Raw genomic sequence first — 7132 nt, forward strand, 5'->3', positions numbered from 1 at the left:
TGGATGCTGCAAGACTGTGCCTGGGTGGCACAGTTTGGGTGGCAGAGTGACGTGACAAAGCAGGCAGTGTCAAGGCCTGTGAGAGCCACCATGTAGGGCCAGCTGCTCAATGAGACTAGCAGATTCAGTGAGGGAGCCTTGAAGAGTTGTCATGGCATGTTCAACAGAGCTGAACAGTTGCAATTCAGACCTCAATCACTCAGTCTTTACAGTAGGAAGAGTTTGATAGTTTCTCTCACATCTTGTCACTAATATATTCAATTAAGAGTTTCATGGACATGTGTGCATTCTATTGAATAGCACATCATGTTATTTATGCTTAACCTTTTCTTGTCTTGGCAAGAATGATACAGACTTCAGATGGAGCAATTACAATTCTTCTGAAACCATTGATTTGATCTGCATAGAGAATGTCATGTGACTTTTCAAGGCCCAACAAGGAAACTAATAGTTCTTTTTGTAACTGGCTGGAAGAGTAGAGTTGCAGTCGTTGGGTGTCTCATGCAGGGAATAATGGGGTCTGGTGCTGTTCCCTTGCAGCTTCTCTCCACGTGTCCTAGCTGCTTTGGCTGGGATGCACCTAGCTGTGTTTTGCATCTTCCATTTGCTCTCTCTCCCATTTCTTGTAGTCATTGTTCCTAGGACAGGACTTGCACTGATGTTCTTTGTGTTTTGCCTTTGTTTATTTCCTATATCGTTGGATTTTGTTTGTTTTTAATTCTTACATATACAATTGGAAATGCTTTATTGATTGTGTACGTGGAAACACCACTGTGCACTTGGACAATTCAGCAGTTATACTCAGTTGCACGAGCAACACTGTGAAGAGCTAAACTGTGTAACAACAGTCTATCTTAAAAACGCACAAACATCGTCTATATGCCAATTAATTTTTAAAGTATTGTAGAGCGGCTTGGTTGCTATGCTTTTCAAAAATTGCTCAGCAAATCAAATCATGTTCTTGCTTGAGGGAGAGACTTAACCTTCCATCCACTGGCTCATTCCCTAATGCCTGAGTTACCTGGGATACCAACACTGGGAGGGAGGAATTCAGTTTCAGTCTCACATGTGGGTTGCAGGTACCCAGGCAATCTGGCAATCACCTTTTCCTCCAGGGCCCACACAAGCAGGACTCTAGTCAATGCCAATCAAAAGCCCAGCTACATTCTTCTCAAAAATAAAAACAAAGATGCCAAAGTTCATCTGGAAACACCAGAGACACCACAGATAGTGAGAGCTATCCTGAATCACAAAGATCCAGCTGAAGGAATCTCGACCTCCAACATACTACAGGGTAGTGGCCATCAAACAGTCTGGTTCTGGTTCTGGTTCTGGTACAGAAACAGAGAAGAAGTTCAATGGAACTGAGTAGAAACACTTGAATAGGAGCCACATGTGTACAACCAGGTAAACATTGAGAAGGCCAATGAAGACAATCCAGGGATAAATCCCAGCATCTTCTACAAATGTTCTTGGGACAATTGGATAGCAGCCTGCAGAGCTTCTCATGAGCTGCACCTGTCACCTTAAACACCAAAATCAGCTCTATATTGCCAATGACCTTAATCCACACCCAACTACCATCACACAATGAGAGGAAAACATAGGAAGACTAATAGAGACCAAAAGCACAGGGAGTCAAAGCCAAAATAGACAAATGGGACTACATCAAGCTAAGAAGCTGCTCTACAGCAAAGGAAGCAAACTGCCAAGAACAGACTCACATGGCTAATAGACATATGAAAATGCTCAGGCTCCCTGGTTCTGAGGGAGATACAAATGAAAACCATAATGGGGTTCCACCTAGCTCCAGTGAGATTGGCTGACATTTAGAACTCTGCTAACAACACATGTTGGCATGGTTGTGGGAAGATGGTTCATATCCTTTGCCGTTGGGAGTATATTCAGGTAGACCAACCATTGACATCTGCATGGAAAGTGTTAACCTGAAATACTCCTGCTGTGTGACAGAACGATCCCACTGGTGAGGATGTATGCCAAAATAAATGGGATCTGCCCATGAGAAAGAGACCTGTAACCCTCCCTATGCGGCAGCACACTCTGGAAACGAACCAGATGCCCGTCCAAACAGGAGTGAATCAAGAAAGGTTGGTACATCTACTCTTCAGAAAACTACTCGGCCATGAAACAGAATGACATTCTACCATTTGCAAGTAACTTGTCCCAACTAGAGACCATTATCCTCAGTGAAATCAGCCAATCCCCAAAGCACAAACATCATATCTTGTCTCTGATACAAGGCAACCTTATGCAAAATACGAGTTCTTTAGGCCTTTCAATGCTGCTTTTGCCAGTGATGTTCTTACACTCACAGGTGTTGCCTGCTGTCACTGCTGGAAGCAGGGATGTCCTTTAAGAAGCCAACACTAGAGAGCAGGAAGCTCAGGGGACTGCCTGCCTTCTTTCCTCACCATTAACTGTGACAGATTGACCCAGTGCAGTCCTCTGTCTTTCCCTAGGCCCTGCAGACTTGCTAGCATCCTGTTCCTCCGTGTGTGAGAGGTATTTAGGATACATTTTGCTCTTTCTAAAGGGCTCATCCAGTGTGGCAGTTACCGGATCCTGTCACTACAAGGTCATGGCCTTCACAATCAGTCAGCCTTGCCCAGCCCTGTCTCTTGCCAGACATTTTGTGAGTGAGCCAGTGAATGGAAGAACCTTTGCATTTTCCCCTCTGTGTCTCTCCCTTTCCTTGTTGCACTGCCTTGCATGTAAGTTGAAACCAATGAACACTTAATCAAATAATATTTCTACTTTATACAACTAGTGCACAAATCAAAGCTCCATTAATAATCAGAACATGGGTGCACATAGTGGCATAGTTCACCAAACCTCCCCATCAATTCATTCTTTCTGATTCCTGCCTTAGATGGATTCATCACAAGTGTTTGTGATTATTTGGCAAATGTACCAGTGCATGGGAGATGTCTCTGTTTCTCCTTCTCTGTATAGAAAATACCTTACAAATAAGAATTAGCAAATCTAAAAAATATAGCTCCAGAATATAGCTGCAGAGTATTGAACCTGCCATAATCTACACATGATGTATGTGTATTATTTTATGTCATCTACCTCATCTGCATTTAAATGTTTTCTACTCGTTCCTATCACACTTAAAATGTCATATCTTAAATATTTATTTGAAAGTCAGAGAGAGCGAGAATTGGAAAGTGAAAGAGGGAGGGAGTGAGAATGCACAAATGTGAGATAGTTTGCATGCTGTAGATGCACCACTCAGAGCTTCTTCTAGGTCTGCCATGTGGGTGCAGGGTCCCAGGGACTTGCCTGCAGAGTTTCCAGGCTATAAGATGAGACATGCATCAGAAGTGGATCAGCTAGGCTACAAACTGAACCCATATGATAGGGACACGCTTGCAAGCAGGGGAAGATGTCATTGGGCTACTATACAGGACCCCACATGCATAATCAATATCACATCCTATTTCACAGCTTCACACTTTTACTCGTGTTGGCTAAAGGAGGAGAGAGACTTTCTGGTTGAGCCATTAAAATTCTGCTGAAACCATTTAGTGATGTGACTAGGAAATACCCTGGAATGTTTAAAGACTCAAAAAGAAAAGAAATAGTTCTTGTGTTGTTGTTGCTAACAAGAGTGAAGAGTTGAGTGAAGTTTGTTGAGGGAATGGTGTGGTCTGACGCTTTTTGCCTTGCAGTTTCTCTGCATGAGTGCTAACTTGCTTGGCCTGGGCTGGCCTGGCCTGGGCTGGTATTACTTCTTGTTTGTCCCTTATCTGTGAGCCAGAATTTCTGAGAGAGGACTTGCTCTTGTGTTCTTGCACTCACAGGTGTTTACCTGGTGTCCGCTGCTGGAAGCAGAAATTGGAAACCAACCCTGGAGAGCAAGACGACCCTGATGAGTGCCAGCCTTTCTTCTCTGAAGTACCACTGGTTGTGACTGCTTTGTGCGTGTTTGTCCCCTCTGGTTCCCTGGGCCAGGCAGGTCCTCCGCCATCCTGTGCATTCCCATGTGAGAGGCATTTGGGATACCTTCTGCCCTCTCAAACAGGATCATGAATGTGCTATTACAGTGGTGAGTGAATACACGAGACTCCGGGACCTCCGGGCTACTCTGTCTGCCACCCATGGGTGAAGGAGGACAATAATTATAACACGACAGTAGTGAAGGTAGGGTATAGTTGGTTGGAGGGGATAGAACAAAAGGGATTCCTGTGCATTGTTTTTCATGGTTTCTGTAGACAATAATGTGATATTGGCTGTATTTTGTATTAGGTGACTAGAGAATTCATTATGTGTTTCCTGCATCAGACCACCACTGCCTGCATTGTGGAGCTATGGGCTAAGGTACTCAGTGGAAGAATGCTGTCTCCAGTATCAGAGTTGGATCCAGTCCTGCTGCCTCTGTTTCCAGTCCTGCTGCTTGCTAACACATTGTGGTAAGTATCAGCTATGAGTCAATTGTTTGGATCCCTGCCCCTTGATGGGAGACCTGGAAGGAGTTGTGTTCTGCTGTCCTGCTGTCCTGCTGTCCTGCTGGCTTGAGCGTGGCCCAGCCCTCGTGGTTGTAGGTATTTAGGGAGTGAGCCAGCAGATGGAAGCTCTCTCTGTATATTTCTGTCTCTCTTTCTTGTTCTACCTTTTGATTAAAACAAAGTGAACCTTGAAACGTGTATACCACGTTTAACATTGTGCACTAATAAACTCAGTGTTGAAATAAGAAGGAAATGTAACTCTAGACAAACTGTCATGAATTCTGTTCTGAGGGAATAATCCTAGATGCATTTTGCCCTATCACTTTATGTCAGTATCTGATTAGGGCACCCAATGTAATGTCTGTAGAATAGAAATTGCATGGAAATACTCTGAGTTTTCTACTTTTCCTTTTGCCTTTGTTTTTTTTATAAATGATTCAACATTGTAAGGAATATTCCATATTCTGTTCAACCTTTAATAATTATATAAACGTGGAGCAATGTGTTGGGGAAGAAGGGAGAGTGTGAGGCAGGCAGAGAGAGGGAGAGTGAGAGAGAATGAGAGTGAGAGAATGAGAGAGTGAGGGAGTGAGCAAGACCAGGAGGGCTTCCTGTTGTTATTCACTTTGCAGTGACTACATGAGCCAGGTCTGTATAGGGTGCCCTATGGATGGCAGGCCCAAACACTAGGCCATGTCCCTCTTTTGAGGTGCATGAGCATGAAGCTAGATAGGGAGTGGGGCAGCCAGGACTTGACTTTGTCCTGAAGCAAGAGAGACTGTCTTGGTTACACTGACTTGCTCCAGGCTGCCACAAAGTCTTTTGTTTTGCTTTCTTTTTGTCTACTTTCTTAGCTATGGCAGCCTTTTGTCTGTTTTGACAGCAGAGTGGTATGCAGTGATGGCTGGGAAGAGTGCATGCACATGATAATAAAGAGAAATTGTGAAGCTATGTGAAGTGAGAGCATTTAGAAACTTGTGGCCAGATTCGCTATGGTTTCATTTCCTAGGTTTTAAGATTTATTGCTTGTTGTTGGAAGATAGATTTGTAGAGAAAGAGACTGAAAGTGAGATGTTCCAACAGCTGGCTCAGTCCCCATATAGGCAGGCCCTCCATAACAGAGGTTATGCTAAGTCAGGAGCTAGGAACTGCTTCTGGGTGTCTCATACACATACTGGGCAGCAAGACTTTGGGTCATCCTGCACTGTTCTCCCAGGCCATGACCTGGTATTTAAATAAGAGTTTGAGGACTCAAGAAAACACTGGTTCCAGGACAAGTTGCCAGCACTTGCAGGGTGAGCAATATAAGCTTAATATGCTAGACCATTTGGTTCAAATTCTGTACAGTGAAGGCAAATTCTTAAGATATTTGTGGTGGTGCATAGGGAGTATGGAATGGAGATTGATTTGTCCAAGCCTAAAGTCTGTTTTCCAAGAACAGAGTGCTGTGGATGAGAAAATGGTGACGGGCCTGGGGCTTCACATGTGCTAGGGAGGTGGCACCCATGGATACTACTCTGCAAGCACAGGCCTGAGCTTGGCATCCTGACTTAGGGACACACTCACAGATGAGCTGTGATAGGCCAGGACCCTGATGCAGAGGTATCAGGCAGAACCACGTTGGTCTGCTTCACTGGACAGTCCAGGAGCTGGTTATGCAGGCTGGTGTGTTTTAGGTAGGCGTCACCGATGGTGGGCTACCATCTTGGACACGGAGCAGGAAGACAGGGTCCTGGTAAGATTTGGTGCAATTAAACCTACATGGCATCTCCACTGTAGTGCAGGAACCTAAGAATGGGGACATGGCTTGTGCGGTGTCCCACTGATGTCCCTTTGTGTTGAAATGGAGCCTGTGATTTCATGTGCAGTTGATCTTAGATGCAAAGGGCTCTGTGATCTCAGAGATCAGAGCTGAGGGCTGTGTGTTCTGTTGACACTGCGTATGTTGAAGTGCCCCTGTGCTGAGTCTTTCTAACAGACGGATTCCAGCCCAGGTGCAAATGAATCAGGTGTCAGCCTACTCCTGTGAACTGTACAAAGAGCTCCGATGTCACCTCAAGAAACCAACAGGGGCCAATGACTTCTGAGGGTGCTGATGACATTGGAGGGGACACAGACTTTGGGCCCCGCTGCAATGTCTCCAGCCTATGCACTGGGCACATTAGATGAGCTAGGGAGGGCTTTTGGATCCTGGGACGTGCATGACCTATCGCCCTGATGAGCAGGATGTAGCTAAATGAGAAGAGATGAATCTACATTCTTCAGTAATCCATTATCATAAGGATAGGAGAACTCTGCAGAGGGCAGGAAATGGGACTGGCAGGGAGGTAGCTAGCTTAGCGTCACTCATGAAGTGCCAATCCTCCTGCAGCCCAGGCACTACTGTCTGTCTAGTGTCTATTAGATGACCTTTCCACACAGGGAGATGGACTGCCACACTCCCTGGACCTGAGGATGGCATCGTGGACTCACGTCCCTTTTCCAGGCTGCTGAGTATCCAAGCACCAGGGAATGGTGCTCCCTCATTCCACACACTCAAGATTTAAGCAGGACCATCTCTCCCACCTCTCCCCTTGCTGTCCACTCTGTCCCTGAGGATGGAATACAGAGGTTTGGGACCCCTCTCCACTGCCTCCTTAGAAAACATCCAGTAGACTGAG

The sequence above is a fragment of the Ochotona curzoniae genome, unplaced genomic scaffold, assembly GCF_017591425.1.
Source record: "Ochotona curzoniae isolate NIBS_2020 unplaced genomic scaffold, NIBS_Ocur_1.0 contig_2688, whole genome shotgun sequence".
NCBI classification, from domain to species: domain Eukaryota; kingdom Metazoa; phylum Chordata; class Mammalia; order Lagomorpha; family Ochotonidae; genus Ochotona; species Ochotona curzoniae.